The sequence below is a fragment of the Rattus norvegicus genome, chromosome 9 (genome assembly GCF_021556685.1).
Source record: "Rattus norvegicus strain SHRSP/BbbUtx chromosome 9, alternate assembly SHRSP_T2T, whole genome shotgun sequence".
In the NCBI taxonomy this organism is placed as follows: Eukaryota; Metazoa; Chordata; class Mammalia; order Rodentia; family Muridae; genus Rattus; species Rattus norvegicus.
In genome coordinates, this window is record NC_141542.1 from 60,064,699 (window position 1) to 60,092,493 (window position 27,795).

Below are 27,795 nucleotides of genomic sequence, written 5' to 3' on the forward strand. Positions count from 1 at the left end.
TCTTTTAGTCCAGAAGCATAACTATACAATATCGACCCTAAAGTACAGACATCATTAGGTAAAGACATCATCCATCCACAAGGTGCTAACGTGTCTAGCTCTCCTAGGTTACAGAGGAAGTGCCGGCCATTATCTTCATCTGCCACTAAGCTAACTAACCATGGTAGAACCTTATCTCTGACCCTGACTTCTCCCCCTAAACCTTTGCTTCCTTTCCTTCACATGCCACTTCTACTCATAAAATGGGTGAATCACCAAGGGCCATGAGCAGTTTTGTTAAGTTATTGCTGTTGTAAAAACATGTGCTCAGCCCAGGATATCATCTCCAGTGGCAGAGCAGGCTGCAGGGGTCTAGGGAAGCAAAGGAAAATTGTTACACATGTATCTCTTCAGTGGTGTTTAGTAGATACATACTGAACTAAATATTAGACATCAGGACCTAAACTTCCTCTGTACAGAGCCATGAGGTTTCTTAAGACCATACAGTCTCTACTGCAGCCATTTGGTGTCCTGTAAATACACTAACACTGTAAACAATACAGAAAACAGTGGGTAGCTCTGTGTCTGATAGAACTTTATTCACAAGAATACCCAACAGGAATGAGGCCCAGGGAGCCTGTTTGCCAACCCCTGGATAGCACCAGATCAGAGGAAAGTCTTGTCAAAAGCATCATTTCTTCACATGAGCACTTTCTGTTGGAGTAGAGCCTTCATAACACTTGATGAAGGCTCATACCTAGGCACTCTGTCCCTCTCCCTCGATGTCATTGATAAGTGCCAATTGGCAGGAGGGGCATCCTTCTTCCATGGCAGTTATTCTGAAAGACAAAGCAGGAGTAGAGATTAAAGCCAGACCCAGGTCTTTGTGCTGTGCTCAGCATATCAAGTGGTCCTCTTCACATCGAACTGTGTTGGCTGTACACCTTCAGAAAGAGACAGAGCTATTCTTTCATTGAACAGTCTTCAATGCGGGTGTGGGAGGGCAGGTTTACGAAAAGGCCCTTCTGAAATGCCGGCTGAAAGAAAATCATTCTCCCTGGCACCACGGACTCTTTCTCATGTGAAGCTGCGTGATCACCTTTCATGTTGTTCCTCAAGCACCCCATGGCACCCATCCATGTATTAGGCTAATAACTGCATGAAGCTAGTTAAAAGGAACCAAGCAATTATTTTAATTAGAAGAGAACAAAAATAACACTCCTGGCTTCTGTTTTAAGGGGCAAGAAGGAAGTAGTCAGGGTTCAAAAAGATCCCACAAAATATTTTTTTGTGAAAGGAAAAATAATTAAGGCCAAATTTAGAATGTACTCGCAATAAATGGGCCAAATAAAATGAATGCCCCACTGTGCAGCCAGGGCTCATTCACAGAGAAGAGCCTCAGAAAGCCCATTTTTATGTGATACCATCTTGAGGACACGGCCAATTTTACACAGTGAAAGTGAATGTCTAGTAGACTTTAATGATCCTTGTGAATCCCTCGCACACCCTCTTAAAGAGTTTCTGTGTAAACTCTTTTATTAATAAGAGACAGGGGCAGGATCTTGTTCAATTTGCCTTTTAAGCAGGACTCTCTTTTTTTTTTGTTTGAATTTTTTAAATTGCTCAGGAGAAATCAACCTTCACAGAAGATCCCTGTTGCTAATCTATTCAATAAAAGGTGGCATCCATCATAAGAATATTTTAATAACTGGACTGCACTTTGTTACACAGGGAGAGCACTGAGATGCAGAATGACAGAATCCCTCCAGCCTTGGCCTCCAACCTTCATACTGATTGTGCACTTTGACCTCTTACTTCCATCCCAGTCTTATACAGAAAAGCAAAATGAAACCTAGGGCTGTCAGCTGGCTGCTGTGGCTTGAGCTGTGTGTACCTATAAATGTTAGTTGACCACCTACCCCCACCACACACACACATGCACACACACACACACACACACAGAGAGAGAGAGAGAGAGAGAGAGAGAGAGAGAGAAAGAGAGAGAGAGAGAGAGAGAGAGAGAGAGAGAGAGAGAGAGAGAGAGAATCCCAGATCCAGCCAGATCGCTGGGGCCAGCACTCTGACACAAGCAGCCCCACGTCTATCTAGTCTCAAAGACAAATGATGGACAGAAGAGCCAGAGGCCCCGGCTGGATGGAGACAAGACGATCCAGCCTACAATTATTATTAAAGAATTGAAAAACACATAGATGGTTTGTTGTAGGTAGGAAGACCAGCATGAACAGAAGCCAAGACACTTAGAACCCTAGTCCACAGACAGCTAGCAGTAGACAAAGCCAGACTAGAACAAGAGTGAAGGACCAAAGACTAGAGTAGCCAAGAAAGCAAGCTGGAGAGCCAAGGCACAACCAGGTGCTGTAGTTTGAATATTGGTGTCTTCTCGTGTTCCTGCTTTATCCTGGTACACTGTCTGTATGCCCGTCCATTCTTTCTCAGGCATTCAGCTGGTCACTCGTAAATGGAAACCTGATCGTGTTAACCTCTTGCTGCAAACCATGAGGTGGCTGTTCAAGTTTGTTTTCTGTTGCTGTAATAAACATCACATCATGACTGGGGCTGAGGAGATGACTCAGCAGTTGAGGGCACTAACTGCTCTTCCAGAGGCCCCAGGTTCAAATCCCAGCACCCACCCGGCTGCTCACAACTGTAATAACTCTTAAATCTGACACAATCACACAGACATACATGCAGGCAAAACACTAGTGCACACAAAATGGAAATAAATAAATTAAAAATAAAATTAATAATACCATGACCAAAAGCAACTTAGGGGAAGAAAGAGTTTACTTCACCTTACATGTGAAGGTCACAGTCCATCACTGAGGGAAGCCAAGCAGGAACTGAAGCAGAAACCATGGAAGAATGCTGCTTACTGCGCTGCTTCTCGGGGTCATGTTTGGATGGCTTTCTTACACAGCCAAGGCCCATCTCCCTAGGGACTAGGGACAGGGCAGGCCACAGTAGGCTGAACTGTCCCACAGAAATCAATTGAAATAATCTCTCACAGATATATTCAAACTCCAATATGATTGCAGTGGTACTTCAGTATTCAGTTCTCTCTCTCCAGGTTACTGTAGGTTGTGTGAATAAAAATTATTGCCGATACAGAGTGTGACATTGTTAAGAGGTGGGGCCTTTGGGTAATGATAAAATCATGGGTTCTCCACCTTCATGAATGAGAATAGTGCCCTCATTTGAAAGCAAACAAAAAATGCACAACCTGGCTCTCTGAGTCTTCCACCATGCAAGAATGCAGCCAAGACACCATTTATAAGGCTCTAACTGGACACTGCAGCTGTTGGCACCTTAGACTTTCCCCACTTCTAAAACTAGGAGCAGTGAGTACACTTCCTGTATTTATAAACTATCCAGTCCAGAGCCAAGAGTGAGGCTGAGACAGAATACTTGCCTGGCAGGCAGAAGGTTCTGGTTAGATCGGCAGCAGCATAAAACAAGAAATTCTCTAATCTAGGGGTTGAATGTGCTTCAGCAGCCTACAAAAACTAAAATTACAGGTCATAGGTGACCCTGTGCCAATGACCCTGTGCCAAGCCCACATTCACCTTGCAAAGCAATACAAAACCAGCTCAAGGTTATCAGCAAGGGGTTAATATGGTCAGCTGACCAGTTCAGAGTCCAGGCTATTGGTGATAACAGGTTTGCCCTCCACGAGGATAACACCAACCAAGAAAAGAGGGTCCTACATGGCATAGGACTGGAGCATGTTTTTCAAGTAAAAATTATTTCTCAGGATCAGTGCCTGAAGGGTCAAAGTCACAGATAAAACTAGCTTTGAAGATTCACCATGAGGACCGTGTTTTGTCTCTTCTATCTATCTAGTCTCACAGATGAATGATGGGCAGAAGTAAGAACTGATTGTTCATCTCTTGTCCCGGGGACTTCTCCTGTCGTAGAAAACCTGTCGTAGGTTTTCTTTTAAATCTACATGGCCATGGCTCATGGCTTCTAAAATCAAAACAGAGTAACTAACCTCAGCTTCACACACAAGAATACATACACTGTTGAATGGCGTTTGGAAACTCAGCAAACAGTTCGGTTACATCTACTTTCCTATGCAAAAATTCATACAGAAGCCAGTCTCCCACTTCAAGTCTAAGTTAAAACACACAGAAGACTGAAAGGAGAGAAAGCTGTGGCGAGCTCTCAAGAAACGCTGTTAGGTTGCTCTGCTAAATTAGACTTCCGGTGTATTCCCTAGACTTCCGGCATGTTCCCTTTAACAGAAATCTAAAGAAAATAATCTCTTCTCTCGCTTTACAAGCTGAATTTGATGACGTGATGGACAAGGACATTACCGAAAACTGTAGTCACACTTAATTCACAGACATCGTTATGAGAGTGCACATTGCCAAAATGAAGAAAACACATGCAACGGGATGTAAAATAAGACCTTCACATCCAAGTTGGGTTTAATCCAAAATACAAGATTGGTTAACATTCAAAAACCATTGGAAAAATAGATAGGAAAGCAGGCAGGGGCCATGTTGGGTAGAAGAAGAGTTGCCGTGGAAGAGGGCAGGAATGGAGCATTTGGACTAAAAGCTGTTGTGTATGTGCATGTATGAAATTGTCACTTAAAAGTATGAGAGAACCCTGCTGAACAATTTGTTGCACTGGATGAATAAAGAGGAAAGGACACACCACCATTGTGCATGACGGGAGTATTTAACTTACAGTAAAAAAATGGCAACACGGAGCACTGGCGGAAAAGGTCTTTCCTGTGATCAGTACAGAAGCAGACACAACAGAAGGGCTAACTTGATCAGTGACATCCACCAGGAATACAACTCCGTGGTGTAGAACATTTGGCATTCACAGAATCTTTGGGGTTCAGTCCTGGTTACAAGAAAGAAATATGGGGCAGGTAAAATACAGAAATTGGAAAAAGGATGAAAAGAGGCAAAGAGAGGAGAATGGAGGCCATGTAGACTCTGGATTTAAATATAAAGAGTGAAATAGCAAACTTACTAGAAAACATCATTAAGATGTTTTTATAGCCTGGGGATAAGGAAAAACTCTCTCCAGTTATCAAAAAGTACCAACCATAAAGAAATGAACCCATCCTCAGAAACCATAAAGAAAGTGAAGAGTCAAGTTCAGAAAGCTCATGACATTCTCAACACTTGAAACTTGAAACCATAAGAGATCCATATGTAAATTACATGCATATCTCCTACAAATCACCAAAAAAAGATGAAAATTCAACATTAAAATAAGCAGTCTGGACTGAAGCAATGGCTCCATCAATAAGTGCTCTTGCCTCTTGAGCATGAAAACCTGATTTCAAATCCTCAGCACTCACATAAGGGCTAAACACAGCCTCCTGTGCCCCAATACAGTACGGTCAAGGTCAGGTGGATTCCAGGAGGCATTGACCAGACAACCTAGACAAAAAGAGTGAGCTTGAGGCTTAGTGAAACACCTCATCTTAAAAAAATGAGACAGAGATCTATAAATAGGGACACCCCATGTTCTCCTCTAGTTACCACATGTATGTGGTAACATGTGCACACAAACAGAGAGAGAGAGAGAGAGAGAGAGAGAGAGAGAGAGAGAGAGAGAGAGAGAGCACAACTTAAGAAGAATTCTCAGAAAGGACAACAAATGCCCAGTAGACAAATTTACAGTGCCAGCCTACTGCATGCTGCCAGAATGACTAGTAAGCATGAACAGAGTCTCAAAGCAACCATGTTCACTGCTCAAGACTGACACAGTCGCTTTGGAAAGGTATGCATGCTCAGCATTATGTTCTAACATTGAACAGCTCTGCCCTACGATTTAGCAATCTCTTGTTCAGTGTAAATTTAGACTAAACATAACGTATGCACACACTCAGCAAGATGCACTCGGGAACTCCTACAGGGGAGCTCTCTGAAATCATCTAGAACTCAAAATAACTGAAACATTCAGGAAAATAAAATGGATACACTTTTGCAATATGCGGTATTTTGTGAACAAAATAGGTACTACAATTTGTAGCCAACATAATGCTGAGAGAAGAAAGACAGAATAAATGAGTATCTATTCCATGTTGAGAATATCTAGCATAGCAAAATAATTTTTAAATGAATATCTCCTGTGTGGTTCCTCTTATATGAGCTGAGAGAGAGAGAGAGAGAGAGAGAGAGAGAGAGAGAGAGAGAGAGAGGAAAAACAAATCCATGGTGTCAAAAATTAGGAATGTGGATACCTTCGGGAAAGAAGAAGCTAGCATTGCATCATAGGAGCAATTGGGAATATCAGTCACTGATCTTACTTTTCCTGTCATGGGTGGGTGTGGTTAGAGGCTGTGTTAACGCCGGATTGATGCACGGAGTGCCACATTTGTGCTCTTCACATCTTCCATATGTGGAACTCCAACGAAGCCCTAATTTAAACATTCCAAATGTTCTTTTTGCTTCATGATGTCACTCAACGTGTGTGTGTGTGTGTGTGTGTGTGTGTGTGTGTGTGTGTGTGTGTGTGTGTAATAGATAGAAAACAGGAAGAATGGATTTAGTCCAGCTAGACTTAGAGGGAGAGAATATCTTACAGTGAACTAAGAAGAGAGAGAAAGAGAACTAAAGATACAGTGTAAAAGAAATAAGGATACTATAATGACAGTTAACACAGAAACACAATTAGTCAGCATCAGTGGAGTGGTCACATCTGTATCACAACCTTTCCTAAAGGCTTAGAGACCATCATACAAAAAGGGGGAGAGGACTCTTTTAAGAGCTCAAGGTCAAAAGGAACCACAGCAAAACAATGATAGTGGACATGACATGACCAGGACCCCTACACACATAAACTCACAGCACAGTGGTCGTCTGCGTGAGATCAAGCCAGTCCCAGTCTAGCATGGGTCTATCGAATGTTTGCAGCTTCAAAGGGAAGAAGAGTCAGCTTTCTTTAACACTGTGATCCCATATAGGTCAACCATATTCCAACCAACATCCAATGGACGGAACCATCCCCATAAGCATATAAACAGCACAAATTGAAATCAGTTGGTTATTTTTTTAAAACAGAACTTGAAGTTGAGAGGGGTGGACAGATGTGGGAGGAGTTAGGCAAAACGTGTGGGACAAATATGATCAAAAATACATTGCATGTGTATATGGAATTCTCGGATTAATAAAAATGTTATACTTAAACAAAAACTAAGAACAATCCTGTAGGGCTTGCTAGAGGCTCCCATGTTTCTAGTCTCAGTACACAAAATGGGTTTAAAAAGCAACAAATAGAGACTATGTACAAAGCACTTTCTCCTGCAATGTATACAAAGTATAGGTGGACAAGCCAGAGTGGGGGAACAGCATAGCAACAGTTAGTAAGATCCAGCTCCTCCCCCATACTGGCTCCAGAAGTCAGGATGGAATCTGCAGTTACATGGATATAGCAATGCATTCCAAAGCCTCTTGTGCACACAGGCAAAAGCCCACCAGCAGCCGGGGGTCAAGGGGATATTTCCCCCTTACTATAGTGTTTCACAGTACTGTTACCTAATACAGAACAGCCCTCCAATCTGCCTGGTGTTCCCACCTCTACTCCAGGCACCTGCCTGAACACTCTAAAGCAGGCTATTGTTTTAACCTGGGGAGGCAGCACCTGTAGGTCTGTATTTAGGCTACACCTTGTGTTTCCAAAAGGTAAATGCAAGGAACATAATCAAAATTGTTCCTAACACGACTGTTTTTACAACAACAATCTATAAATATACGGAAGAGCTCAATATATGTGTGAAATAAACAGAAGGGATGACTACACCAAGCTAACTCAAGCAGCTCTGGAGCTTAGAAGCCTGGCTTTCAATTGCTGCATTTTTAGATATGAAACATTATGAAAAACACCGACATTATTCATCAGAGTGATTGTCCTGTGCACTTGTATACCTTCTATAAATTTTTTTCTGGGCTTTTTACTTCAAGAAAATCACTAGCTAATGACATTTCAGACTTTGGAAATTTTTCCCGATAGCACGCTGGAGTTCCCTTGGGGAGAGAACTGTGAGTACGTGAATTTTTTTCCAAGATCATTAACAGATATTACAAACCAATTCAAACTGAGCATTTTCTTTGCAAATTACCTTTAACTTTTAAAGCCATTGAAGAAAGAAGAGGGGGGAAAAAACGACAGTGAGTGATTTAATTTACTTAACCTGTCTACAATTTGCAGCTTTGTGCTTCATCGGTGAAGCTTTTCCAACCAAAAAACATACATATATCTCTAACTATCTCTAATAGATATATTTTTCTAAATTACCACATCAGATGAGTGATATTTCCAGAGAGTAACATTGTTGGGGGTGGGGGTTGTTTTGTTTTTCATTTAGCAACTAGCCCTGGAATCGGGATTGTCTATCCTATTCATATGTTTAAGGTAAAAAATGAAGCACGACAGTGTCTATCTGAGGCTTAATTAGGTCTCTTCAGTAATTAGCAGACTTATCCTCTCCTGGGTGTGCACATGGTGATGCTTTGCCTGTTGGTATACCGTGTGCCTTACGGAGGGGAAGGAAGAATTCTTTTATCTCATGATCAAAACCTAGTTTCTGAGCTAAAAAGCTAATATTTGGTTGAGTAGTCCCTAATACCAAGATTACATCAGGCCTGATTCTTATTTGCATGTCTTCTGTTCAAAGAACCCCCATGGACTTCAAGGGGAGTCTCCTACAAGGATCAGCAACATGAGAGTGCTGACAGGTTCCAGAGCAGAAACTACACCACATACTGCTCATGTTGGAGCCCAAAACCATGACACAAAACTGAAGGATCTCCCCTACCTTTGCCATCCCATGCTACACATGGGAAATGTCCCTAGGCCTGCTAACCACTGTGCTGGCTTCTGTGACTGCCACGCATAAATATTTGATGAGCGATGCTTCATTTATAAGAACATGCATTAATAAGAATATTCTTTGCATTCGTTGCCCAGCGAAGACTTTTTAAAGCACGATGTTTTGTGGTGCTATAAGTTTCCTTTTCTCCATTTTACGGTGAGAAGACAACAAATATTGAACAGAGGAATTTCATATCCCTCTGCATGTTCTGTTAACAGCAAATGGGTAGGACACTACCTGGAGAATGTTCTACTTGGAGAAAGACTAACCCTGTTATCAAGAGTAAAGGGGCCTTGGGACGAGTACCAGAGCATCTGTTTAACCCTCCATTAAATACAGGGTTGATGATATCAACCCCATGTGAAAGATGGGTTTAAGAGAACTCTACTCCAAAGTCTTAAGGGAGGAAGTGCAGAGAGAGGAACCCATTCTGCCCAGTACCACAACCAACACTTGCCTGTCTGCCTCAAATTCACAGGTGATTTCAAATGCCAAGTTCATAGCCTAGCATTCTGACAGAGAGGCAGACCCTTGGACTGTGCTCTTCTAATTTGAGCTCAGACAAAGGATACTACACTCTACACTTGGATGCTCAAACTGAAAAAGTAGGTTGCCCCAGAGGCTCCTCTAACCTGCCAGGAAAAACAGACATAACTGGATATCTACACTAGCTAGTCTGCATGGCATATATGTGCCCAAACTACTGACACACTTCAGAACTTCAGAAGCGATTCTTGGGACCACAGCAGTTACTTAGACAAGAGGCACGAGACACTGAAGCTTCCAAGAGGATGGTTATCTATGGAGAGGCAACTCAATCCAAAATCATCACATCTTCACACTTGTGTTGGAGTAGGGGGATGGGGTGAAACTCCCATTGATCCGCTTGGCCTGTGGCCCAACATCAGAACTTTGGAATCCTGATAAAGTCTGCTGTGGATATGCAGGCTGTGGAGAAAGATTAGAAAGTGACCTCCTGTCTGTCCAGTGAGCATTTACCACCCCAAGCTGGCTCCCTCCCAGTGGTAATGGGAGAGAGGTCATAGCCATTCACACATGGCTTCCTGTTCACTATAGACTTTCTCACAAGTCAGGTCCTCTGAAGCCAATGGAAGGAGCCCAAACAGTTCCTAGTGTGCCCCTAAGAGCTTTTCCCCAGGACTCAGCTCTGAGAGAACTTATCAGAACTGAGACATGAGGTTCAGGAGTGCTCGTGACCATGTGTTCTGGCTGAGTCTTTCATACTTCAATAAACAACCTGAAGAAATGTGAATACCTACCTGGGCTAGTATGCCGGGTGGTGAAGGGCATGAGGCAGTTCTATTTGTGAAAATACTTCATTAAGGGCCATTCAGGGAAACCTTACCCATGCCTCTTCCTGCTACCTTCAGGTACAGGGTGAAACACTACACTGCTCTCATTGCTGTGCTTGGGTCTACCCATGGGAATGACCCAAAATGCAGGGATCTCTCTGTCAACAGATGTTCATGTTGAAGTTTGAAAATAAAGTAAAACACAAGTGGATTCCTAAGCACACCTTTGTTCCCTGGATGAAACTCAAACTCTTGAGCAGAACCCATGTAGAAGGTCACTTGTCCCCTCTCTGTGTGGCATCCAGAGCCAACACCCATCCCTCCCACTTCCTGGATCTCCCTGTGTCCTGATAGCCCCCTCCTCCCCAACACTGACTCAGAAAGATCTGCTGTGGTTTCGAGATGCAGATTTTCCCAAGCACACTCCAAGAGATTCCCTTCGGGGCTGTCTCTGTCATGAGCGAAGACGCTCTCTCTGTTGGTCCCTTGTGAACCATCCATCCCCTTAATTCAGGAGAAGAGCAATCATCTCTGTACTGCTCCTCTTGGTCTCTAGGAAATGAGTTGTGCCTTACCTGAGTAATGAATGCTATTGTCCCAGCTGTTGCAGATGCTGAAGCAAAAAGTCTGTCAGTCCCAGCCAAGGTAACTTATAGCAAGAACTTATCTCTAATTGAATCAAATTTTTAAAAACCCAAGAGGGTTGCTTTAAAACAGTACATCTGAGATAAAACAACACAGTCCCTGGCCACTTTATTTCATCCACTACTGTTGGTCACCCTCGAGCTGAATCAGAAGAAAATTCTCCAATGCCCCTCTCCCCCAAGCTCAAGTTCTTTGCCTGTGGTTAACTTCCTCCACGCCCCTCCGCCCACCCCTGGGCATACATCCACACATATGGTCTAAAAGAACTGTTTGCTCCTGTCTCATAGCCTACATATCAGTACATCCTGCCTGCTGAGGACATACAATGTCCCATGCTGTCTATTGTCCCCATGCTATCTATGTGTGAGGTGGCTGTAAGCTCGACGCTCTGTGGAGCAGGTGTGACTCTCGTGTTGTTTTATAGGACTCCACTCCTAGTTAGCAGGGGCTGTGTGATAGCCCAGACCTTAGTTCCATTACCTGATTTCTACTTGAGAGCGAATGATGGGAAATGATTTAAATCCTTTATATTCTTTAATTTTTTCCTTTATTTTCAGATCAGAAAAGTACTACGGATTGTTACAATGCTCTAAATGGTGAAGAAAAAAAAAGCAAAGATAAGCATGTCTCCCCGCCCTACCACATCATCTTGCTCTAGAGATCACCAAGTTCATGCATATAGCACATACCTACATCATGGTATAGTACACAGAATATGTAGCACATAGGTTACCTGCACTGTAACCTATGTCAGGCCATTTCATGTGAATAAGGTCATGATGGTAAGAGAATGTGAACATGGAACCATATCTTTAATACCCCTCTATTTTCCATACCTTTCTCAGGTAAGCACTTTCTAGAAAATGCCAGTATGTTTTGGCTAGAGGACCAAGCTTGCCTTCAGTGACTCCACTTCTGCTACTGCCGGTGGTGGTGGTGGTGGTGGTGGTGGTGGTGGTGGTGATGATGATAATGAGATGAGATGATGGTGATGATATGATGATGTTATTGTGGCATTTGATGAGACGTTCATTTGTGTCCTGAGATGAAACACGGGGCCTCATTCCTGCTAAGCACTTTTTATCACTGTGCTCTACCCCAACCCCACCTTTCTGCCCATGAGCATTCCTACTGCCTGTATCATGCTGGGATTGACTAGATATTGAGAGATGCCATGCTTTTCCTCCCTTCCTTTTTTCCTCCCTCCCTCCCTTCCTTCCTTCCTTCCCTTTCTTCTTATTTTCTTTCTGTCTTTCTCACTTGGTTCTGAGGAATAGCCTGCCTTGTATACCTCCCAGACTCTTAGCTTCCTGTCTTATATCCATCCCTTCCTGTCGGATCTACTGTCCTCTTGCCAGTCCCAGTGCTGTCTCTCATCTTACCTCTTTCCCTTGAAGCTCCCAAAGTCAGTCTTTCCACCAGGCACCCTTTCTCATTTCACTTCATGTATCTTTCTCTAACCATTGTGTGGCAAGGTGTATCTTAGTTCTCAGTGGGTACCTTCTATTCTTATCCTACCAGATCCCATGTTTATGCTTTTCTCAGTAGGTTCAAGCAGAACTCATCCTCACAATAGCATATAAAATGGAGGCTATGCACACTGCACACAATATGTTCTGCTAAATGGGACGGCACCATTGCTAAAAACTTTTTTGTTTTTTGTTTTTGTTTTTGTTTTTGTTTTGTTTTGTTTTTAAGCCAAATGTGGTGCTGTAGATTTAGGGTACCAGCTTCTAGGGAAGCAGAGGATGAAGTGAGAGAATGTCCTGAGTACAGTAGTTGGAGGAATTCAGTGACACGCTCAGCGATACAGTGAATGACTCCTCATCTCAAAACAAAGACTTCGGGAAACCACTCCATGGAGAACCTCTGGGAATGATTGGTGAGGGCAGGAAGTCACTTGAAATCCAGCAAATGGCCTCAGAGAATAGCAATGCATTCATCATAATTGGGTGAGACTTAGCCTTGCAACAGGACCTACAAGACGATGACTGAGGTAGGCTTAGAAGTGAAAAATGGAAAAAATGCATAAATGAGAGCCACTTACTCCTGGCAGGCCAGAGGTAAATGGTGAGGGACACCTGACGGGGAGAGGAACCATCCCACAGGTTGCATGAGTACACATATTAAATAGAAAACACAGTGACCCATCTTTTGCATAAGTTATCAGTGAGTAACTCAGCCTGTTCTCCTAAACACCATTCTGAGCCTGCAGCTTAAATAAACCCCCAACCTCCTAGCTCTAGATAGCTCTCTCCTCCAATACATATCAGTCAATTTCCCCAGCGCACACCCAGGAAATGAGACACCTGGCTTCAAGAAGTCTTTGCAGTCTCTAGGGTACCATTTTGTTACCCTAAATGATCACTGACATGTTCCAAATTAATTTAATGCATCTGCTAGAGTTATTTTTCCCATAAACCACACACACGCACACACATAAAAGTGCGTATTCCTACCCACAAGGCCACTTGTCCACTCAGAGACCAGGCTGGGGGTTCAGAAGGAAGACCAGAGTGAGGTGAATTTGTCTCCTGGGGACTGAACCTGTGACCTCATTAGCACAGGGTTCTAATCAACTGAGCCACCAGGCACACTCCCTACTGAAGGCACCACGGCAGTAATTTGCTCCATGTTAATTCTAAGATTAACTACAGATGAGGAGCATTCCTACGGGGTGAAATGAGAGATTTGTTAATTCTTGGGGAAAGATTTAGGTCATCAGTTTTTGAACCCTTTAATTTTAAGATATAATTCTATAATCTTGAAATGATGTCCACCATAGTCTATACCTTTATGGTTTTATTTTTTTTAATCACTGTCTACATCACAGGAACAAAGCAAATGGTGTTAACCGTGTAACTGCAAAAACACTGCCCAAGTTCTTGTTTCTAGATTCCTCTGTTCCAAGCACAACACAGAACAAACAGGTTCCATGCTGAGTTGAAAATGGTTTTCCAGGGGCTGGGGATTTAGCTCAGTGGTAGAGCGCTTACCTAGGAAGCGCAAGGCCCTGGGTTCGGTCCCCAGCTCCAAAAAAAAAAAAAAAAGAAAATGGTTTTCCAAAAGCTAGAGATCTGCACCCCATCGCTGCCACCAAAATGCTTAAGTCCTGAAGAGACGATCCTCCCTCCCTCAAGAAAAAGGGAAGAGCAGTGTTACAGACCTGTTCCAAGACTGGAGAAGCTTAATCTACTCCTCTCTCTTCCTTCTCTCTTAATCAGCCTTGAAAGGCTGGTGTTAAAAACAGTAAGTTGGTATGGAATATCGTTCTGAGGCTGATAGTATCCTGTACTCAAATTCCTATGAATATTCTGCCTGCTTCCCAACTCGGGGAACAATTTCCGCTCTAAGGCTACATTAAACATTCAAGCCATTTCAACTTTAGCTGCTCCCACCCTTACTGTGACTTTGAACTTGATACGTCTTAGGAAGAAGCCAGAGCAACTGTTTAAAAACATTAATAAAGATGGGCTCTAGCCTAGACTTTGTAATTTTGCAGAGCAACCTCTGTGAAGGCATCATGGGAATGGCCATTGGAGTGTATCCACACTAGCTTTTCTATGGGAAGCTAGCTGGAAACCCCACTGGTCTCTGGAGAGGTTTTCAAGCCTCACACATGCATATCAGACCTTCTGTCCTAGGAATTTAAAGCAATGATTTAACAACTCTGGCCTGGCTGAGTATGCAATTCAATGGTAGAGCGAGCCCTGGGTGTCTACATAAAAACACCTTGACATGCATAACCAGGCTACTGTCAGTTGTGACAGATGCCTCCTACATTTGTTAACTCCCAACCTGGCATTGTTGGAGCATTCTGAGTTCAGTCTTGACCATTAGAGGTTCATAGGAATGTTAAGTCTCCTGTGTCAGCTGTCAATTTTGTCACCGGTTAAAATGATGACAATTATGATTACTACAGAAAAGGACTGCTGTGCACCAGAAATACACATAAAGTTATTTAGCTCAAGGTTGAAACAGCACTGAGGAACTCATTCAAGTATAAGTTAGGGCCGTGGCTGTAGCTACAACAGAGTACTCATCTGCTTAGTGTGAGACCCTGTGTTTGATCTCAGCACCACAGAAACCAAGAAGTAAATGGTAACATCATATCTACTATTTGCCTCACTTGAGCAAAGATCCCCATTTGGGTGTAATCTGTTGCAGTTCAAATATCCCAGGCTTTATAAAGCCTCAACAACTAAAGTTAAATATATACTACATTCTACATCCTCATGGAAAAGACTTACGATTAAACCCAACACAACCCAGCTTGAATAGCATGCTCTGATTCACAGAGCTAAGAAGTAGAAGCCTAAAATGAAAATAGCTAGCCCTGATTTCCAAATTAATTCCTATAAAAAAATGTTTTCTTATGAAATGCATTCTAAAACAGCACAGTGAAACTTTCCAAATTAGCGTGACCAAAATAGATGATCTTTCTCTCTCTACAATGTACCCAAACTCTTAACCAACCTAAAGGTTTGAAGGAAATTCAAAAAATGTATAAAAATATTATCTGCCTATTCAAATAATCGAGCTAAGTACTTTTTATCTGAAAATACAATCTGAGACAGCCTCACTTTATAGTCAAGAAACTCTCTTAAAGTATCCGGTGAGCAACAGTTTTCAACAACTCAAGTTCAAGCTGACAGTCAGAAGCAAATAAACGGAAACTCACCTGCTGGGTTGTATCCGTCCTACAGTCCTGGGCACAGTCGCTGTAATCTGCAGGGGGATGGCTGGTTCAGTTAAATAAATAGTTTTCATTTCCTCTCGCTATTTCCTGAAACCACACCAATGCACTCATCAGTGGCTTACTTTTGGGGTTTGGTAAGCGCTCCCCCCATCTTGCTTTGAAGACCAAGTTTTATTTTTTTATTTTTATTTTGTAACAAAATGAAGAAAGGACGGTGAGTGCCCAGTGTTTCAATGCGCCGAGTCCTAATTACTTCCTATTCTCTTTCATCAGCAAGGTAGTGTTCTGCCTTTCGTTTTGCAGGATTTGTCTCTTTTCATACAGTGATACTGTATGGTGAAGGATGAGAGATGGGGAGAGTTCTATTTAGTGATTAATTGGACCACAAAGAAGCAAACATTCAGAGTTCAAATCCCCAAGAGAAAAAATAATAAAATGTATTACATGGGGTGGAAACATGGGATTCGTCACAAACATTCAACATGATTGGCAATTTAATAACACTGTTATCTTATTAATATTTGAAGGGGGAAGGGTAAATCTCTTAAGCGTTAGGCTTCAGCTAAGAATCTTTCTACTTGCTATCATTCCCTAAGTGAGTCAGGATGTTTATAGGCACCAAAGCTCGAGAGTTTTACAATGGGCTGTTACAACCATAAGGGTCAGGGCTGGAGAGATAGCTCAGTGGTTAAGAGCACAGACTGTTCTTCTAGAGGTCCTGAGTTCAATTCTCAGCAACCACATGGTGGCTCACAACCATCTGGAATGGGATCCGAAGTCTTCTGGACAGTGACAGTGGACTCACATATATAATAAAATAAATGAACCTTCCTTAGAAAGGAAGAAGATGAAGGCACCACTGTCCTTACCACAGCCAGGGCCGCAGAAGGACATTGATCTGCTAAGTAGGAGATGGGAATCTCCCACCTTCTACAGGAGACCTCCAGCCTCACTGAGATGGGAGCAAGGGAGTCATACAAAGCACTGCAGTGAAACTAAATAGGGTAGCGCATGCCTGTGATTCCAAATAGTTAGGAGTCTGATGCAAGAAAACCACATGAGCAGGGCAGCATAGCGTTGAAAAGATGCTAACCCTCTTTCTGGGCAGTCAGGTAATCAAGTATCATTTTGAGCCTTGTCTTCTTTCTTTAACGTAAGAGAGATGGTGGTGACGGTGATATGTACTGGAAGCAGTAATGGCGGTGATGATGATGATGATGGTGGTGGTGGTGGTAAGGATACCGAAGATTGTAATAGTTGTGGTAGTTGATGATGCTGACGATGGCAATTGTGTTGGAATTAGTGGTACTTGTGCTGGCGGTTAAGAGTAATAGTGCTGTTGGTGATGGTAGTTGGAGGTGTTAGTGTTGGTGATCATGATGGTGGTGGTAACAGTATGACATCAGCTGTAATGGGGACAGTGTTAATAGTAACAGTGGTGGTGGTGGTGGTGATAATGTTGTATGGGTTGTAGTAATTGTAATGGAGATGATGATTGTGTGGTAGTGGTCATGGTGAGCATGGTGATATTTGTAACCGTGACAACACAACTTTATCACTAGTAGAGAAGCGTCCTCGTGACCTACAAAACCCAAAAAGATAAACTGAAGAAGACTTCAGCTTCAGAAAGCCCCCTTTCTGTGCTTTCAGGGGCTTAATTCCTATTCATCAGATGTTAAGGTAATCACAGCTATGTTGTTCTTTTTTAAGATTTGTTTTACTTTTAGTGATATGCCTGTGTCTGTGTCTGTCTGTGTCTCTGTGTATGTGCCTTGTATATGTTTTTATGTCTGTCTGTTTGTACCTATTTCTGTCTCTCTATCTCTGTGTCCATCTCTATGTCTGTGTCTATGTCTGTCTGTGTCTGTGTGTCTGGGTCTATCTCTATGTTTATGTCTGAGTCTCTGACTATGAATGTAGATACCAATGAAAGCCAGGAAAGAGATTTGGAGTTACAGACAATTGTGAACCACTCAATGTGAGTGCTGGGAACAAAGCTTGGATCCTCTGGAAGAGTAAATGCTCTTAATTTCTGAGCCATTTCTCTAACACCAATAATGTTATTATTGATTATGATTTGAAGGACAGTTTTAAAAGAATAAAAAACAAAGCAGAAAAAAGTCAATATTTCAAGACATATTGTTCTTCGTGCATGTTTTTTATTCTAGATATTACTTTCATCATAATCATTATCACTGAAAGCATTTCATAGTTCCACGAGTATAGAGGATAGAGGAGTTCAGTTCATGGGAAGTCATGTAGAGCCATGTGACAACACTCTTCCAGCAATGTCAGGACAGTTTGGGGGAGTTGAGGTTCAGACTTACAGCACTCGTTATAATAATAAAGAGAACACCTAGTGATATTTTGTGGATAAGGGGAGAATCATGGCACAGTTCACTTACATGTCTCTTTTTTCTTCTAGGCTCATTGTAACACAGAATGTCTACAGTCGTGTCCAAGTTAGGAGTGGCCATGTTGACTCAGGAAATTTGAGCAGAAGGGGCAGTTGTCATCAGTGGGCAGAATTATTGGGAGCCAGGATAATATTCACTGAGTTCCTTCTCCCTGTGGTGAAAGAAGCAGGTAAAGAAGGAGCTCCCATCACTCCAGATATCTAAATCTCAATGACAAGCCGACCTCTGTCTGATCCACAGTAGACTTAAAGAGAGAGTGAGAGAAAGTCATGATATATGAAGCCACTGAGATTTGGGTGGTAAACCACAGCTTTCCACATCTTAACAGACAGCAGTCACTTGTGGTCATAAAGAAAAGAAGAAATCTACACTTCTCCCTACAGTAAACAAAGACTCTGAGACTTTCATTCCTTTCCAAAGATCTAGTTCAGAGTGAAAGTTCCTACAAAATGAGAGGGGGTGGTATCACAACTGGTAGGGATGAAGAAAACCATTTTAACACACACACACACACACACACACCAGTAATTCTATCTGAATTTAGGGATCTCTTCTAGCTGTGCTTGACTTTAAACAATAAAGCATCATCTCCTCCCTATGAAGCAAGCAGACCCCCCTCGTCACTTCCAGAGCTGCCCATTTAAACACACACTGCTCAAAGTGTCAGCCACCTTTAACAGATTTTTTTTCCAGAAAACCAGATTGAAGCTAGTACTTTACAGTATGTGAATTGGAGCAGCAGATGAGAAAGTCCCATCTGGGCCTGACCTCCCATCCTCCCCACAAGCTCCATCCCCAACAGAGCTGAAGCTGGGTTTGAAAACCTTAGTGCATGCAAAGCACAGAGGCTCTTTGAAGACCTGGCCCGGCCTTATTTGTGAGTTGAAGACTTACTGAGTCTTGCCAAGAACAACAGGGAGGGGAGAAAAGAGATGGTTTTCTTTTTCTCTGAACTTGGAAAATAAGCACATACCTCCTGTTTTCTACAAGGCTGAATAGCTCCAATTTTCCACAATGGAGCTGACCTCTCAGTGGTCACTGCCTTCATCGGATCCATGTGGCTTCTTAATGATCATCGTCTTCCTTCCCAAATGAATCACATGATTGCCACGGCCAAAGGAAATGTCCCGGCTTCCTACAAAGAGGCATCAGGTCTTCAACAGTGTTCAGGGACATTGTCAAAAACACTATAAAGTGAATGGCGCGTATGTGCTTGGACACACTTTTCATTCCCAGCCTCTACCGTGTCTAGCTTGTACCTGAGCAAGAACGGAAAAAAAAACTTATATACCCAATACAAAATCCTGAAAGAAAGGAAGAAAAAAAACCTTTGAGTTGGGTTCTATTATGTCTGAGAATGCAGAGTGAAGTAGAGAATTCATTGGTTCACCCAGGGGCATATAAACAGCGGTGCTTGTAGAGCCTGAATTATCAACACAACATGCACACTCCTAGGCAGGTTTGATTTAAAAACCACAATGGCTGTAGAGCCATTATCCTGTTAGGTTTCATCCTACGACAGAATACCGAAGGTAAACAAGGGATTGACCATTCGTTTGACTCACATTCTCACAAGTTCCAGGCCAAAGTCAGAAACATCAGAGTGGAAGGACAGAACAGAACTCAAAGCTGTTTGGCTCATGATAGACAGGATGAGCCAGGCAGAGGTGGGACAAAAAGAAGAGAAGGAAGGAGGAGGAGGAAGAGGAAGAAGAAGAAAAAGAGGAGGAAGAGGAGAAGAGGAAGAGGGAAAGAGGAAGAGGAACAGAGGAAGAGGAGGAAGAGGAAGAAGATGAAGAGGAGAATAAGACGAAAGGGGGAAGAAGAGGAAGGGGAGGAAAAGAAGAAGGGGAGGAGAAGAAGAAGGGGGAGGTGTCAAAGACAAGATACATCTTTCAAGTATGCATCCCTATGACCTACTCCTTCCTACCTGGCCTCACCCATTAGTAGAACACTCAATATAGTGACTTCAGAGCTCTCACGATTCAATGACATTTCAGGAGACCACCAACTTGGGACTAAGTCTCCAACACAGACACATCCTGAAGTACACATTGCATGTGAGCCTCCACAGCCGTCAACGTAAGTGTTAAGAAGGAACCAAACTTTCTATCACTGTCGGCAGGGCAGAAATCTCCGCTGAGAGCCCCTGAACATGCGTTCGAGTTTGCCAAATAAAGTAGGATTTTAAGAAAGAAGGGGAGAAAGAAAAACAGTGTCTATGGCCGTGAGGAAGAGAAAGTCACCTGGGCAACCACAGACAAGTCTCTTATGATTGAATCCAATTGACAAGTTAACACAAACTGTATGAGAGGCATCGGTCCAGTGGTGTATGTAGGCTTGACTTTATCAGTAGCTTAGAATTTTCAAAATAAACCACCATGAAAAGAGCAAGATAGTACATCAATAAGAGCAAAGAGAACAGAAACAGAAGAAGGTCCTGGCTAACGATAGTCAAAAGATTTTCAAGGATATGGAGAGGGAAATAGACCATGAGGCACAGGCAGAAATTCCAGCAAAATCATGGAGAAGAAAGGAAACAAGGGTGGCGGGAAGAATAGTATCAGAAGAGTAGATTGCTTTTGAGGAGAGAGAAGTATTTGAGCAGTATATCAGCTATGTTTCTCCTCCTTCCTTAAAAGCACCACAAAAAGCAACCTATAAAAGGAAGGGTTGCTGGTCTGGGGTTTGAAGTTCAGGAAGGATCAATCTGTCACCATCACCACAGGCAAACATGGCAGCAGGCACCAGACATGGCAACAGGAACAGCGGAGAGTTCATATAGTGAACCACAAACAGGAAACAGAGAGAGCCAACTTGGAAAGGCAAAAGGCTTGTAAACCTCAAAGCTCAGCCCAAGTGACACATTTCCTTCAGCAAAGATCTATATCCTACATCTGCACAAACATCCAGCAAAGGGGGACCAGATATTCAAATGTCCAGACTATAGGTAACTTAGCATTCAAACCACCACCAAGGAGGAGGAAGAAATTGGGAGGTCTCTACCAATCCGAAATAATTCTGCACAAAGGAGTCGGTAGGTACTGACTACTTAGAAAATACACTGAAATGAACATCAGAGGCAAGGGAAGACTCAACACTGGCTGTATCATTTGAGCCAGTGCTGATAAACACATTAGCTCTTGTCAAAGCCCAGCAAAACTCAGAGAAAGGAAAGCCTTTTATTATTCAAAACACATGTAGATTGCTAAATAAATAAAAGGGGAGATTTTTTGTAAACCTCCAGATTTTTATTAAAGTCTTTCCATTTATTTCCCTACCCCTCACGGCTCACATTCATCTCAAATCCTTACAGAATATGTTCCCAATCTGTTCCATGACTTTGCAAAAGGCATGGGGGCCCTGCCTACATTTCTCCATGCTGTTCTTTGATTTTGACATAGCTGCTGGAACCCTGCAACTCTTGTCTCAAAATTTAGCCCTTCCGAATCTGTTTCCTGAGTTAACCCTCCCCCCACCATCTCACTAGAAGTTTTAGCTGAATGTATCAATAACTTTTAACAAAAATGGGCCGGCCATTTAAGCATAGGATACACAACGTACTTCTCTCAGAATTAAACAATGTGTGCCACTTCCTCATAGGAGTTAGACCACATGGCTGTTCTTCAGACTTGTACCTGCAATATAGACATTCCCTTCTATACTCCAAACCCATACATCCGAAAGTTTGAGAGATAATTTCATGTGCCACACCTTTTCCTGCAGTGAATTGCACCTCTGAAAAAGAACACTTCCCTGTCGACTGTACCAATCCTTGTCACTGACAAACTCTTGCTGGTTCATAGCAGCCCAGAAAGAGAAAATTTGCACCTTAAATAATATTGAGAACAACCAGTTTAAGGAAGGAAGGAAGGAAGGAAGGAAGGAAGGGACAAAATGCTGTTTTTATAGTTAGAATGATAACGTTTTCTAGCCCCAAAGTAGAAATACTGATAACCAAAACCGTCCTGGATCATCTGTGTGATGCTAGAGAAGAATCTAGAATTCTGATCTTCGGTTTTCATTGAATAAAACAGTGGTATGGCATCTATAGATAAACTGTTTCCTATTTTCTTCACATAACTGCTCAAGAATTCACATAAACGGTGAAACGCTTTTGTAAGACGTAAGAAAATACTCCCTGATATTTTCCCAGGCTCAGTGACCAAATTGAAGGATCTCCTTCCTCCTATGCGAGCCTATAAACCTCTCTGAGCTGGTGCTCCACACCTAAGTTCTGATCAGTAGTACCCCGCCCGAACAAGAAGAGGAAACAGTGTTTCAAAATCAGAACAATGAGAACAAGCATGGCGGCGGCAGCCAAAGGGCTGGGAAGCATTTCCCAAAACACCACACAAGCGCATCCGCCATCTCGTCGGTTTTCTCTCCTCCATGGTCTCTTTCGGACCATCTTCCACGTTGGCTGCAGATCAATGCTGAGGCGCTGCGAATGGCGCCCACTTCTGATTTACAGAGTACTTTCTCTATTCAGGTTCCTACATCTCTGTGCTACTTCCCACAAAGTCCTTATGATACTGAAGTGGTATTAACCAGACATATGCCTGTCTGCCAAGAGGCATGCTGGAGTCTGCAGCGGGCAGCACAGCCGTGTACCAGCTAGCACAAACGGATATCACTCTGCCTTCTTTGATGGCTTTATCAACAACAGACAGAGAGTTTTCAATATGGATTGTCCTAGGTAGAAAACGGAATACAAATCCCCGAACCACAATGCATCTGTAGGCTGGCCAGGAACTCAGCTAGGCCCTGGCAGGCTCCAAAGGAACAAAAGGAATCAGATCTCCCAACTGTGGGCAGTCATGTCAGATCTCCACCCGTGGAGACAAAATAGCATCAAAAATGGACAATATGTGAAATGTAAATAAAGAAATATATCTAATAAAAATTAAAAAGAGAAAAAATGGGCAATGTAGTCTCCACTCCTTTGAAAACTGACTAGCCTCATGCTGGAGAGATGGTTCAGCAGTTAGACATCCTCCTCCGGAGGCCCAGTGCTCAGCTGCCAGCACCAGGCCCTACTGCTCACAGCTACTTGTAGCTCTAGTTCCAGGGAATCCAGTGCCCTCTCCTGTTCTCCACATTCATGTGGCATTCTCACAGACGCACAGACACAGACACACACAGACACACTCACGCCCAATGTATATACAATACCTACGTATAAACAGAAAATAATAAAAATAGCTCTTTGCGGGGTGTGGTGGCTCGCGACTTTAATGGCGGCATTCCGGAGGCAGAGGAAGGTAGAGACATCTGTGAGTTTCAGGCTAGCTCAGTCTACACAGTAAGTTCCAGGCCCTGGGTCACAACATAACCAAATTGTCCAAATTGAAACCTTGCTGTGGGCTCAGAGTCCGGGTATCGTTCTATCAGAGAAGATAGCGCAGGGTGTCAACTAGCAAAGTGCTAAGAGGGAAAATTCTGGCAAGGTATGTTTCTGGTTTTGACATTGCTTCAGGAGGCAAGAAAAATCATAGCCATGGATGGTGGGGGTATATATAACATCTCTGTTCTGTTTCAGTCATTGCTTAAAATTTAGTGTTTAATTTTAGGGGAATGAGGGTGATGGGGATGAAAACCAGGACCTCACATACCTATACCAGGTAAGGACAATACCATTGACGTATGCCCATAGTCTGTATTACAATCCTGAAATCTATCTATCTATCTCTCTATCTATCTATCTATCTATCCATCCATCTATCCATCCATCTATCCATCCATCCATCTATCCATCCATCATCTAACTAGCTATCCTCTATCTATCATCTATTTATCTATGTCTGTGTGTGTATCTGTCTGTCTACCTATCCCTGTGACTGTCTGTCTTTCTGACAAATCATCTTCCAGAGAACCTGAACATTACCCGTTGTTACACTGAGGTTTGATCTCTCCAAAATGTAAAACAGAGGTTTAGTTAGGAAAAGACAAAGGGAAGGTTGGCAATTGGAGTGCAGAATGCATGTAAGTCTAATCCATTCACTCAGCCAAAACATGGATCTGACATACCACAAAGGCTCTAAAACAACCTAAGGGAATCTTTCAAGTGACCCTCTCAAGACTGCTGCACAATGGGGTCCCACTATCTCTGAAATCGGGTCTACATGACAACACAATAATTAAATGTGAGGTGAGAAGATTCCAGAGCCTTCTAGAAGTTGAAGTGGCACTGTGCCAAATATATAGAAATTCAGAAACAGCCTCTAGACTAAGGCTGTTCACGCCCACTGGAAGAACATTCTATGTGAGGAGAGTGGGTGCATCTAGCTGACCATGTCACCGAAGCCTGCAGAGGCATGAGCAGCTCTCTCGAAGGAATAACAAAACTCCCAGGCCACTTCTGTCATTCTCTGAGTGCCCCTCCGAGGAATGAGGAATTCTTTCTGACCTCTGAGGTCAGAAATACCATGTGGAATCTTTCGGAATCTATCAAAAGCCTGGCATCTGTGCACAGCCCCAGAGCCTCTGAATTCAAAACAGGACCATTTCCTGGCCCAGAACTCCATCTTCAAATTCCTTAGGCTCAGAACTGATGGGAAAACAGATCCCCATGCGTTCTTCTGATTTGGAAATCATTCAGACTGACAACAGATAGGAAATTGACAAGGAGATTTCAAATCTTCCATTTACGTCGTCCTTATTTGTTCTATGCGGTAGAGAACATAACACCCTTAACCTTGATTCCTCACTTCTTCCAGCTGAAAACGGAACCCGCAACGTGAGTTAAAGTGCGTGTGAGAGCTGGAGGGGAGGGGGCTGTCACGCTTGCTGCGCCACATGGGCACTGTAGAGGAGTTGTACAATTTTAGATGTCTTCTCTCCCAAACACGTCTCTACAGTGACTGTACACTATTCAACTGAATGACATCACCTGCGCTCCACATGGAACCTTCCCAGGAACAGCCCAAGAAGGAATGCAAATGCCCAAGCTGGAAAGGACACCTGAGGTCATCAAACTATCTTTTCTTTACATAAAGGAGGCTCACAGAGAGTAGGCAGGGCTTACCTACTCCTTACAAAAGCCAATTCCTGAGGTTTTCTAGAATTAAAGTTTTTCCACTAGTAAAGAACCTCTCCTAGCTACTGACAGAAGTAAAGCATTCTCTGCAAAAGAATAAATCACATACATGCACACACATACACACACTCAAACACTCACACACATACTCACATACACATACATACACACTCACACACATACACACATACACACTCACAGACACACATACACACACACTAAAACACTCACACACACACTCACATACACATACACACACTCACACATACACACACACTAAAACACTCACACACACACTCACATACACATACACACACTCACACACATACACACTCACAGACACACATACACACACTCACACACACATACACATACACACACACTCACATACACATACATACACACTCACACACACACTCACACACATACTCACACACATACACACTCACAGACACACATACACACACTCACATACACATACACATACACATACACATACACACACACTCACACACATACACACTCACATACACACACACTCACACACACATACACATACACACACACTCACACACATACACACTCACACACACTTGTATGCATGCACTCAATTGTGTATCAACTCAGGGGTTTCTCTGAGCCCCTATACCTCATCTCTTAATGCTTAACAGATGCATGACCCCCAAGTTAAGAAATTCTGCCCCAGAGTAAGCAGCTTTTCTTTTTCAAAACTTACCAACTCTGTAATATACTCTAGTCCTAATTGTGTGATCTATAAAATTCTGAGGGAAAGCAATTCCAGCAACTCAAAAAGATGATTTAATCCCTAATCAATATTTCCATATTTTTAACATGTGTCAAGGAAAAGAAAATGCAGGAGAAATTGAAACCTACACATATTTCGCTAGTGATTTCACATATGGACCTGGAATATCTTTTCTCCTAATATGGAAATGGCTTAGCAGTATTTAAATGACTCCTTATTCCAAGTCATATAAATATGCACCAGATGTATCTTTTGTAAATGTTATGTTTTTCAAGTTCTCAGCATTTGCAAGTAGTTGAAAGCTATGTCAAGCATGCTTTAATGGGGCATAAAAGTGTATTGTATTCAAAGAGATAGCAGGGCTTTGTAATAGGGAGAAATACAAATGTTGTCGATGGATACATTTCCACTTATTGATTTATGCTACACAGCAAAATCGTCTGGATTCTTTACCCACAAGTTCCCTACCAGTTAAAATCTAACCACATATAAAAAGAGCCATGCCTACATTAATGGGTTCTCTAGATGACAGAAAATTACAAACACAAAATCAGCTCCACTCCACACCTAGATTTAATGGATAAGAAAAGCTGAACCCAGAAAGTGTTACACTGAGGCGACCACAGCCTAAGCCACTGTGAGAGAAAGTGTAGGAACCCATAGTCCCTGAATATAAGGAGCTTCCCCCCTCGCTCTTTACTGTAGCTGCCTCTGATCTGCACAATGAAACAAACAAAAACAGAAGTAAAGCATGTATCACGTATTCATTTTCTGAAACAAGTGTGATCTCTGTTTTCCAAACTATCGAAGTGTCTTATGGGAATTAAGTACTGGAAGTAAAATGTCAGTGGTCAGCATTAATGATTTTCAAAGAATTTTGTAACGCTTTCTCTGTTACAAAATTTATCTGACTAAAAATGAGCTTTTGCATTGAGACTAAGCAAGGGTCCAGTAAACTCTTCTCTGAACATTTTTGATTTTATATATATACATCAAAGTAGTTAAGAAATGTTTTCATGTCCCACAGCAGCCACCTTGAAAACACTTTGGGTTTTCGTCCTTTTGTAAATAATAGTTACGAAGAATGATGACTCGCTGTAAAAGTTATTTTTTCTTTTTGTTAAGGAAAGAGCAAGTCCTATATTCCACGAGGCTCGAGCATCTCTAGAGAGAACAAGGCACTTCTCTGCCACATTTCAACAGCTACAAACTCTCACCCACTTCATTTCTTCACCGTACACTGCCTCGAATTCTTCTTGGAGAAATAATATTTAAATGATGGACCAAGTAGTGAACCGTCATTCTCTGAAATCCAAGTAACTTTTCACTTTGATCTTAACAAATACATTTTGCCCTTCTGAGCCCAGTGACAGCAGTGAAAGTCTCATGTAAAGCAAAGTTACCATTGAAGTTTTCACATACTGCATATCCCTGTCACCATGAGTGGAGGACACTTGTTTCCAAACCTGCACATGTGTCCTCTCCAGCTCCAGGTGAAAATACAGATTTTCTTTTTTCTAGCAGCAGCCCATAGTCCATATTCCCTCTAGAGAGGGACTGTAGGCAAGGCTGGCTCAGAGTCCACCCTCCATGGATACTGGGTGGATCTGAAACACTGTCACTGCCTCCCAGGCAGTGTCATGACTCCTAGGATGCCTGGACAGTGCTCCTTTGTGTAATAGGTGCTCACTATTCAAACTGGTGTTCAATGCAGTGCCATCGGCAAGCCCCGGTGACCCCCCACAACAGGGTCAAAGCTCCTGTACCAGTAGCCAATGTCCTGGGTAGGGGTGTTGCTTTCCATCAGTAAGTGGCTTTCTTTCTCAGGGTTTGGGGAAACACAGAAGCCAAAACTGTTCTGACTAGGCAGTAAACACAAGAGAGTATAGATACAACCATGCACTTGCAAAGATGCTTAGCTTAACCTACCGTGCTTCATGTAAATGCAGTATCCACAGAAGAACTGTGCCAAGTTAATTAGGGAGCCCATCTTCTGCCCTCATTTTCCCAAAGGGCTGGAGTACAGAGAAAATGAACTATGAAGGTCTGTGAGACCTTAGGAACATTTGCCACC

The 27,795-nt window shown here is 42.6% G+C and overlaps 1 long non-coding RNA gene across 1 annotated transcript in view; it reads right to left on the reverse strand.

Moving 5' to 3' along the window:
* Positions 1-557: 557 nt before the first annotated feature.
* The window catches only part of Pantr1 (POU3F3 adjacent non-coding transcript 1), a 45,275-nt gene continuing 18,037 nt past the window's right edge, over positions 558-27,795 (reverse strand). Inside the window, 4 exon segments of the long non-coding RNA NR_132639.2 lie at positions 558-818; positions 15,482-15,586; positions 17,905-18,067; positions 18,890-19,051. This is a non-coding gene — a long non-coding RNA (POU3F3 adjacent non-coding transcript 1).